This window comes from Sinocyclocheilus grahami, unplaced genomic scaffold (assembly GCF_001515645.1).
Source record: "Sinocyclocheilus grahami isolate Dianchi unplaced genomic scaffold, SAMN03320097.WGS_v1.1 scaffold1628.1, whole genome shotgun sequence".
NCBI classification, from domain to species: Eukaryota; Metazoa; Chordata; class Actinopteri; order Cypriniformes; family Cyprinidae; genus Sinocyclocheilus; species Sinocyclocheilus grahami.
The window spans coordinates 54,949-66,251 of record NW_015506807.1 but is presented as its reverse complement, the minus strand read 5'-3'; positions in this window follow the sequence as shown (position 1 = coordinate 66,251).

Genomic DNA, 11,303 nt, shown 5'->3' with positions numbered 1-11,303 from the left:
CTTTTACTAAAATTGTGTGATTTACAATCCCCTGTTTTTAAAAACTGTTTAGATAAAACCAGATAAAAAAACGGGGCATTTATACCTATAAGCGTCAGTGCGGGTCAAATTTACCCGCTATATAATGCCTGTATGTTTGCGCTGTCATTTTCGTGCTGCTTATGTTTTAACATAATACATTGCTAGGCAACACCTTTCACTCACTGAATTAGCGGTTATCAGTGTCCTAAATAAAGACAAAATGAGTAAAAGAAGGCGATTTATGAATGCTGAAGAGGTGTAAGAAGCACTAAATGCCATGAGCGATGGAGAGTCTGATGGTGGGGAGATAAGTAAAGCGTCCTGTCGGCTCAGCATCTGACGGCGATCAATATATCATACTTAGACGTTTTATCCTAATGTTACTCATAATTGTTCAAAATTTGGATTAACTATTTAATTTTTGTTTTGCCATGTCTATCGTTTATTGTTCGCTTCTGTGTTGCTATTCATTCTGGTCTGCCTGTTTCCTGAAGAAAAAAAATCTGATCTGATGTAGGCTAATAAATAAAACCTTTTTTTTAATTACCCGAAGTTTATTGGTGTTCTTCTTGTATAATTCAAATGATAAATGATATAACTAAACAAATTAATAATTAATTAGGTGAAGCTGTGCGCTTGAATTTGTCATCGCATCATCCTATGCAATGTGGTGAATTATTATTGCTCATTATTGTCTATAGGCTACTTTAGTAATTTAAATAACATAGGTTATCTTAATATATTGATTAATTACATTGTATTATAATAGCCTCTTACACCACCTAAATACGTATTTACTTCCTTATAATTCTCATTGTCAGTGCAGGCTTGTTTAGCTTAATATTGACCGTTATGAAAAGTGGCTAGTGTAGCCTGCATAAAAAAGAAAGTTTTGAACATAAAACAACAGGACAAAAATATAGTTGATGACTAGACATAATCATTTCATGACTCTAGACACTTCTTTGTGAAGAAAGTAGCATAATACAGTGAAATAATATGTTCTTTAGCCATTCAGAAACAGCTGTCATGTGCGTGGGTAAAATGTACCCGCTGGCGGTTTTAGGTATACAGCGACCTAACCTAGTGTTAATTGATTATTTCAGTTGTTTGATCTGACTTGTCTTTTGGTGAAGCAGCTATTGAAAATGCAGAGATCATCACTGTTTTGAGATTAAGTTAATCAAATAACTAACCACTGGCAAAGAGTTTAATTTGATTTATTAAAAGAGGACAAATTTGTTTGTTTCAGTATAGGTATTCAATAAAACAATATAATTCTACATAAAGACCACAACCTCTGGTGATGCTATATGACTGTATGTTTCTAAAGACGAATATAAACATCCTAATTTTAGTATTCAATTTAGTAAGGGTGAATTCTTCAAGTATTTAGTTGTTAGTTCAGCAGAAACTACAAAAGTTTAAGAAAGATAAGAAAGTGTAAGAATGTAATTTTATAATGTTTATTTCTATAGTAAAGCCAACTGCATTTATGTAATTATTATATGCATTTTTTAATCCTCTAGTCAGTTTCTGAAAAGAGGGAGGGGTTAGGTGGGGTTGCTGCAGGTGCCCCCACAAATGATCTCACATAATTACACAAAAAAAAAAAAATCACAGAAATCATACAATTATTATTAATTACAAGTGTTACCAAACACACTGATAAATGGTGAAAACAATTGATTGCCCATTTAACATAGGATGGCTCGGCAAAGTAGATCATTTAAGAGCAAGAATGGTGAAAAATAATGCCACTCTACGAAACGTTACAATTCACACATTCTGAGATTACCGTCATTTATATCAGTTTAAACACGAGAAGGAGAACATAAATGAACAAGGAGATGTAAAAGTGCAAACTATCTGGCCGAAGAGGAGAAAGGAAAGAATAAGGCAAAGTGGTGATGGTGGGGGGATGGAGACGTGGCGGAGGGGGAGGGGGGTAGGGTGTTGGGTGGAACATATGAGAGCACAGCACAGATCAGAGGCAAAGGTAAAGCTACATAGAACAGTGATGTGTTTCCTTTTTTCCCCTATAAATAATGTCCAAAGGCCAAAGTTATTAACCTTTTAGAGCTTGGCCAGGCAGGTTACAATCAGAGGAGCAAGAGAATGGAGGTAATGGAGAAGATCTTGAAAAAAACAATCACCTTCTCATGTGATAGAATGAGGTTGTGAATAGAGAATGAAAATTAAAAAAAAAGAAAAAAAAGGAAAGAAAGGCATGATGAACTAAAGACCACAAAGAAAAATTCAACTTAAGACAGCAAAGGTTTTTTTCTTCTTAATTTTCCTCAACTTCCATTCCTCATAGAACCTATATGATATGTTGTTTAGAGAAGGCCACAGATGTTGGTTCACAGAAGGTTCACCCATTATCCAAGCCCCACAGCCAGCTGGGGGGCTAACCGCTTTGATCAGCGCATACACAGGCCCCAATGATTTTCACATCAAGCCACCTGATGTACAGCTTCACCATCCACCAATCACTCTCCCATATCGATCCCCCTTAAATGAGCCTTCCCTGCTTTGTACCATGAGCAATAATTAAAAAGGCAGCCATTGATTATAACTAATATTATGAGAGATCAGGATGTACACATGCTTCACGTTTTTGTACCATGGTTTTGCACAGATTGATGTCTGTTTAATATCTCTGTAAGGCTGAATGAGAAGGCAAGCTGACAACACACAATATAGGGTTTCTCCAAACTTTTCGCCATATTATGTAAGTAAGACCTTGACATTCAGGCATAAAAAACAGTCATGTTGCATGCCAATTATTTAAAAAAAGAAGAATGAATAAGTGTGATTTATGTATTTAATTGTTTGGATTTGCAGAATCTCTACAATCATTTTAGTTTGTTGTAGCTTTGTCTTTTCTCTGTCAGAATCTCTGTCTTTACATTTCTGAATATATTGCTTCTAAGTTAGAATGTATTCCTGTATACACAGTCTCAAAATTAAAATAACTGTAATTTTCAGTTACAATGTAAATGAAAAACAATACAAAACATAAATTACTTTAAAAAAACTTTGTCATCTGCATCATAGAGATTTTTTATATATACTATTTAAGGGTATTTGTAATACATTTTAGTTCAATCATTGAAGTTGATAGTCTTGTTGATGCTTTAGTCATAGGTTTTATGCTTGTGTGTGATTGTTTGGGAAAGAAACTAAGGGGATTTTAAGGACGACACCATGAGAGGAGCAATGGGACCAGAATGGATATTGGTATGAGTAAATTGATATTGATATGGATTTGAATTGATATAGATTGGGGTTTGGAAGAAGTATAATAAAGAGGTATTTAAGATAAACTGTAGTCAGACAATAAATGATGATTGTAATGGTTAAGTTCTTCAGACATGCAGCAGAAGCCTGTCTTATATCACTTAGGAGATATTATATTATAATAATTAACATGAGATTAGAGTCCTGCTCTGTGTGGCACTAGACTTTAGTAGCATGCAATTATTGTGTGCTTTTAAGTAAATGTGCAAATTCTTTCTTTCTTTCTTTCTTTCTTGTTCTTCTTCTTCATATTCATATTATTGTTGTTGTTAAACAATTAGAGATGTTTTGACCTTTATGGTTCAATATTACTTTGACATTTTTAACATTGTTAGTTAAACAATTTTAGCCAATAATTCTATGGGGAATGCATTTCAATCTATAGCAATCTATAACAATTACAAACATATCAGGAGGTATTTAACTAATGACGGGCTGGTATATGAGAGTGTTGGGCAGGTATGCAAAATCAGTCAAATGAGTGAATGTTGTTTGTGATTCTGGGTAAAACACTGCCATCTAGTGACTTCACAATTCCAACTGCGTTTCTGTTACAACCTCTAATAGTTACATGCAGTCCCAAATGCATATTTGTAATGGCTAGAAAGGTATATTCTAATAAATAATTTGATGTGTTGAATGCTTTTTCTTTCATATATTAATCCAAAATAAAATACCAAACAAAAATTTATTCATTTATGATCTTCTCCAGATCTCCATTTAGTAATGTCCCTATTGTTGAAAAGGACTCATGGTGTCTGAACAAAGGCTTTTGTTATGTTTTATAAATTCACTTCCATCAAGCATCTGACATTTGATTCATAATTAGGTGAACATCCACACTAATGATGGAAGCTTGTAAAAGGAAAATTACTGCATTTCAGGTCAGATTTGATCAAATTTGTTGCCATAAAAATTAAAAAGAGTCTCAATTAAAGCTTTTAGAGAAATGCTTTCCATGTATTTTGGCCCCTCTTAGTTTCCTATAAACGGATTTTAGTGGAAATGCAATCTTAATGTTCTTCTGCAATGGGAGAGCATCCCAGGGTCATTGACTCTGCCATGAACTCTAGATTAAGGGAATATGTCATTTCACCAACTACAGTTGCTCATTGTTCATTTGGATACAGTTCTACTCTGGCCAGACGAAACCAGCAGTTCAATTCCAGGCTGCAGCAAAGTCACATTGAGCAGAGGACTCAACTGGCTCCTGTGGTCTTGTCCCAGTGGCCGTCTGAGACAAGGTCTTTACTGGGGATCTGTATCTGGGGCTCATCTAGTTGTCATGATCTCTGCTGTCTTTCAGGTTCTGTAGAGGTCCTCTCTAGGCACTTCCTGCTTCTAGTAAGAACTCTAGCTGCTGCATTTTGGACCAGCTGGAGTTTGTTTATTAAGCATGCAGAACAACCACTCAATAAAGCATTACAATAACCTAACCTTGAGGTCATAAACGCATGGATTAACATTTCTGCATTTGACATTATAACCATTTAACCAAATTAACGTTGTTACCTGCTAGAATCTGAGCCCGCAGCTGAGGGGAGATGGCAACAGCTGGTGGAAAGAAGGGAGCTCCAGTGAAAGGAGCTGGAATAGCCGTAGCTAGAGACCTGTGCGGCAACAGACCTGCAATTCCGGAAGCAGCTGAAGAGGAAAGAGCAGCAACATCGGGATCAGGTGGAGCCGGTATTGGAGAAGGGATCGCTGTGGCGATCGAAGAAGAGGGCCAATTTTTCAGTATTTGGATCCATGGTTAGAGAGGGAGCGTTGGATGTTCTGGAGGGCTGTCATCACGGAATCCTCTACCAACTGAACCTGGGAAATGTTGTTGGATCTTTCAGTACTCCTCCTCTTCGGAACAGGAGCATTAGTGGAACAGGAACTGTGCTTCCTTTTCGCAGTGACCTTCCTGCCGCCGGATGGTGTTGAAGTCGATGGGTTTGGAGGAATTTTGGAGACATTTTCCAAGAGAAATTCAAAAAGTTTTTCTTGATTAATCCCCAGAGGCGCCTGAATATTATGGCTATGTAGAGTAGCGAGTACTTTCTCAGCGGGCCAATCTGCGATGAGTGGAGCTGGAGTTTTATTGGCCAGACGCGAACTTCTGCGAACAGAGACTGCAGCATCATCTAGATCATAATTCTCACCGACGTTACGTGAGAAAAGCTGTTCTTCATCTGATTCCTGATTAGACATGGTGAGTAGTAATAGAATGATTGTGCTAAAAATATCAGATTTTTCATTGCGAAACGCATTAGAGTATAGCCATGAAACAGTTAGAAGTGGCGTGCAGCCAAGCAATAGAAGAGGGGCTGAATGAATAGGATATAAATAGACCACTGTAATAGGTGTCAAAACTGGATTGGTAGACGTCAGGAACAGCTGATCGTCAGCTGATGTGAGCTTGACTGACGTGGCCTGCCTGAACTAAAGCGATGCTCAATTTTCCTTCAAAGATCATACATTTTTTTCTCTCTATCAGAGATAACTCTCTTTTGTTTGCTTTGTGTCTTTAACTAAAAGTTTTTTCTTTTTTCAATGTATTATTATACTTCTTTATTGAACTATTAACCTTTTGACTGAGAAGGCTTTTTAATCTGGGGTCGAAATGAGATATGGCTGCAGCTAAACTGTAAAGCTGCTGTTAACTTCAGATTAACTTGGAAAATACACTGTCAGCCTGCAGTAGCACATGATGCTATGCAAAAAAAGGAAAGAAAAAGAACATGCATTTGCTCAACGACATACACACTTTAAACAAATACATATACTTAGACACAAACAAATAGGCTGTATTTCGAGATATCAGCTGTTATCACCATCCGTCCCCAGGCACTATGCTAACAGCCTCCTCTACAAGCCAATTTACAAGGATCTGGTCATGTTTGCATTAGCCTCTTTCTTGTGCATGAACAGAGTGAGGCTACGCCACAAAATAGAAGTAAGAAAATATATATGAATAATTCAATTCACCTTCTGGCGATTAGCATGTTTCCCTTGAATAAAGTGATAATAGGTGATCATCTGTGAAATGGAAATTGCATAACAAAGACAGAGAAAATGTCTGCAGTTACACCAAAGAAAATTAATTTCACAGCACATCTGCTCTGCAAAGCCTGACCTGCAAATGCAAAGTAAGATAAAATGTACTGCCTCGATAATTAGATTAGCATTCCTGCTTGCAGGCAGGAATCTTACCATTCCTTTCCAAATACCTCAGTTTACAATAATGAAATGACTGAACTAATTATATAAAGGTGAAAACATATTGTATTACCTTATTATATTAAGCAAATGATGCATGGATCATACACAATGCGTTTGCTTGAGTAGTAATAGCTTGGCTTCTTGCAAACATAAGGCAATAATCACTAACCATGGCATTTAGCTTTAATTGCCTTACACTCCTTGAAGAAGCAACGTATACATAGGGGCTGAGTGAAAATTTATTTGAAAGCCTCTGGATGTCTGATTTTTTTTATTTTTATGGAAACTTGTTTCTGCCATGGGATAATAATAATAATAGTAATAATAATAAAATAAATATGGTAATTGCAAGTTTTTCTCTCACAATTCAGATTTTGAGTTTATATCTCAGTTCTGAGATTTCTTTTTCAGAATTGCTAGATATAAAGCAAAATTTTGAGATATAAACTCACCATCATACAAAAAAAAGTCAGAGCTGTGAGATGAGAAGTTGCAATTACCTTTTTTTATTTCTTAATGGGGAAAAAAATGAATTGTAGGATGTAAACTCAGAATTCAGAGAGTTAGTGAAAGAAAAAGAAATAAACGTGCCAAGGGATTGTCTAGATGCCAAGTTCTTTGCTGAGGATCTGTCAGGAGGGCTTGTGAAGACACCAGTGGTGGAAAGAGTACTAAGAAATTGTACTTAAGTAAACGTATTGCTACTTAAGGAATAATTTACTTGAGTACAAGTAAAAGTACTGAAAAATAATATGACTCAAGTAAGAGAAAGAAAGTAGTTTGCTGAAAAACTACACAAGTTACTGCGTTACAAATTACTATTTTTACCCACAATTAGATGATGTGAGCATTATGGAGCAGGGTTAACCCTAATCATAACACCCATGTACTGTAATGTCTATTTCACAAATGAGACCCAGGAAATCCTTTATATAGACAAATGCATGATATCACTACAGCTGAATAACATACACTTTGACTGATGAAACATTGAAGACGATAAACACCCAATTGCAATGCAATGCTAAAGATTTTTATTAAAAACAAATATTTTCTGTCTTACTGTGATAAGAAGCAACATGGAACCACAGAAGATAACTGTTTCAAACACGACTGATGTTATATAGTGTTTTTGGAGCAAAACATGGTATTAGTCTCATAAATTGTCATGTTTGACGCTATGTTAAGCAAACATAATACCTATCCCTGTTGCTAGGAGCAACTGTTTTATAACAAATTTTGAAAAGTACATTCATGTAAAAGATTATGTAGTTGTTTTTAAGATGAGCAAAAGCAAAGAAGGGTAAGTGAAGGTTTTATTTTATCAGTGAAGAAATTAATAAAGTCATTACTATTAAACTGTGAGGGAATATTTAGATCGGGTGGCGTCTGGTTATTTTGTTAATTTAGCCACTGTGCTAAATAAAAACCTAGGATTGTTTTGGTTATTTTCTATGAGTTTGTGGATATGCACAAAGTACACTTACACAAGGATGTGTGTGCAGCAGAGAAAACAGCCTGTGAGTTTCCTTGACTTGAATGGTTTAAAATCACATTGAAAGTGTAGTTTGTTATAATAACAAAGCAGGCACATTTTCGGCAGGACAAAAAAAACAGAACCAGCATAAATGTATTGCAGATATTGTTAAAGTTCAATAATTTTATGTACACATTTTAGAATTAGTCTGATTCAAAGGAGAATCAGAAGGCTGAATCCCGACTGACAGATGAGGAGTTGGGGATGGAGGAGGGTAATTAGCTATTGAGCAATGCAAAAACTGCTTATAATACTGAGGGACCTTATATATGAATGCTTAGATAGGTGTCGTATTCACATAGGTAGATGGGGATCAGCTGAGAGTCAGCTGATGCGAGCTTGACTAATGTGACCTGCCAGAACTAACGCTACGCTTGATTTTATTTAACATGTTAACCCATGCCTAGGCTTGGGAATCCAAAATCTATTCCAATTCTGGAATAGGATGCTTAAGGTCAGGAATCGTCTACTTGTTATAAAATTTAAATTCCGATTCCTCTTATTGATTCCTTTGTGCACATTTTAATATGACTAAACATTCAAGCACAAGAAGACTCGTGCCCTGTTTTCTGTACTGCACACATAGGGGCATAGCCATCATTTTAGAAATGAGGGGGACAGAAATGTAAAAAAATAAATAAAACAACAAAAAAACAAACAAACAAAAAAAACTTTTGGCTTTTGTCTAATTGACAGGGTTTATTTTTTTCTCATGTCTTTTAAGAAATCAAATACACTGCTGGACGATAACCAATAATTTGTATTCTGTATATTTTCTTTGTATTTTCCTAATGACAATTTTAGAATTGGTTTATACAAATACATAATAAGGCAGAATAGTTTCTATACTGTAATAAATGTCAATTAGCACTGCATTATTCATATACTATATTTATTACCTGGAAATGACCTGAAAGTACCTTTTTTTAGCTACAGCTAGAAGCTACAGCTGGATGCCTTTGTCCATATTAGGGATTTCCTGCAGGTCATAAGTTATTATACATTACTTCTACTGGGCCGTTTTGGACTTTCTGTGCTAGAGCGCCCTCCGGCTTCGAGTATGAATGAAACATGCACTGCATGAGAGTGTTTAGCGCTCTAATATGTTCACTTCGTCTTATTTTGGATATGAATAAATCTTGCTTCTTTGCCCATGTGCACACACATCCAAAGCACGCACACAGAAGTTGTTGGCAGTTGTGGCCTAATGGTTAGAGAGTCGGACTCATAACCCAAAGGTTGTGGGTTGGAGTCTCGTACCGGGGAAGTGAATGTACAGCGAATGTGAATGTGTCTCCCACCTCCAATACCACAACTGAGGTGCCCTTGAGCAAGGCACTGAACCCCCAACTGCTCCCTGGGCGCCGCAGCATAAATGGCTGCCCACTGCTCCAGGTGTGTGTTCACCACCATACTTGGCCACATGTCACGTCACTTTCACTTTTTCAGAAAAAGTGATTTAAAATGCATCTGATTGACAGATAAATCATGGTTGATCTATCAGCCAGATGCACGTAAAAATGCATGCGCTCTTATTTCAGTGTTGTTGTTAATGTTGAGGTTATTTTAGCTTCATACATTTAGTTTAACTACATGGTTAAAGAAGGTGATTTTTATCTTTCAACTGAACTGTGTGCATGTATTTTAGACACTTAACATTTTTCTTGCTCCATCAATGCAATAATTGTCCTTTTATCAACCGAGTTTTCTATTTACTTATACTGCTGTGTGCTCTGGTAATATCAACGGTATGACCCATTTCAGGAGCTGACAAAATTATGATTTAAAATCAGAGCATAGCTCACATTCACTAAAATATTGAAACACTATGCTGATTCAAAACGACAATGCCGGTGATTGACAGTCAAAGCAAAGCGCAGTTTGAACGGCCCGCCCCCGCAGCTGAACTGGAAGTTTTGATCGGTTTTGCACCCGAGTCAGACCTGTCTGTTATTGGCTGAAGTACAGGGCTCCACCTCAGAAGTTTGAAAAGTGCCCGTCAAATGGTGGCTCGCTCTGTTTCTCCATCGGTGCCTCCTTTGTCTATTTTTTTTTCTTTGTACCTTTGGTGAAAAATAAATGTAGCGAAGTTGAATACTTTAGTTTTATTTTACTCAAGTAAAAGTAAAAGTATCACAATCTAATTATACTCAGGAAAGTAGAAAAAATTTAAAAATGTACTCAAGTACTGTAACGAAAGTATTTGTAATTAGTTACTTTCACCTCTAGAAGACACCAAGGTCTTTGCTAAGCATCTACCATCTACCTGATCCTATACCATCTAAACTACTAAAAGAGGTGTTTCCAGAAGTCATAGATCCTCTTCTGAATATCATTAATTCATCATTGTCATAAGGATATAAAGAGTTTATAAACGTGATAAATGTCATTTTTTTAAAAATTGAATTTTCGTCAAAATCAGTATTGTATCTGGTCGGTATTGAAAAGTAAATTTAAAATTTTACACAAAATGCGATATCCGCCGAGTTATTCTGTCATGTTTTCTCCCTTTCTTTCCAAACTGCAACAAACGCCAGTCTCCCTTCTCTACAGAATGCGATATATCCCCTCAACCAACGCACTCTAGACAGTAATGGCGGTGCTTTGAATACACCCGGCATTCTAGTTTTCCTCATCTACTTTGTACTTTGTGATCAACAAACAAGCTTAGGGCTGCACGATAAATCACATGTGCTTGTCACGTGCATCACATCAGTAAAGCCGGTTCTGTGATTAATAGTGAATCTCCATCACGTGCTTTCAGATGCATAAACAGAGCCATAGATCACTGACAAGCTATGCAATATCGCATTCATAATCGCAGATGAGTCGCATTCGATTATGAACGCAATATTGCGTAGCTTGCCAGTGTAAGTGTTTTTATTAATGAACGAGAATGCCCGACGCCAGACTTACAAGTCCCTGGCCCGTGTGTGTAGCTAGGACGAGAGAACAGAAGAGCCCCGGAGTGGCTCGCATATCTAGGCCATAGAACCTGATGAACGTAATGGGCGTGGACCAACCTGCATCTTAGCAGATGTCCTGCATAGACACACCTGCTAAAAAGTCACTTTGGAGGACTCTTCTGTCAGCATACAGGATGTACCCACCATACAAGTCAGGAATTTCCCCAACCAGAAGCCCTGGATAAACAGTCAGGTACGCCACATGCTACGTGCTCGATCTCTTGCATTTACATCAGGCAACGAGACAGAGTACAGAGCTGCTAGGTATG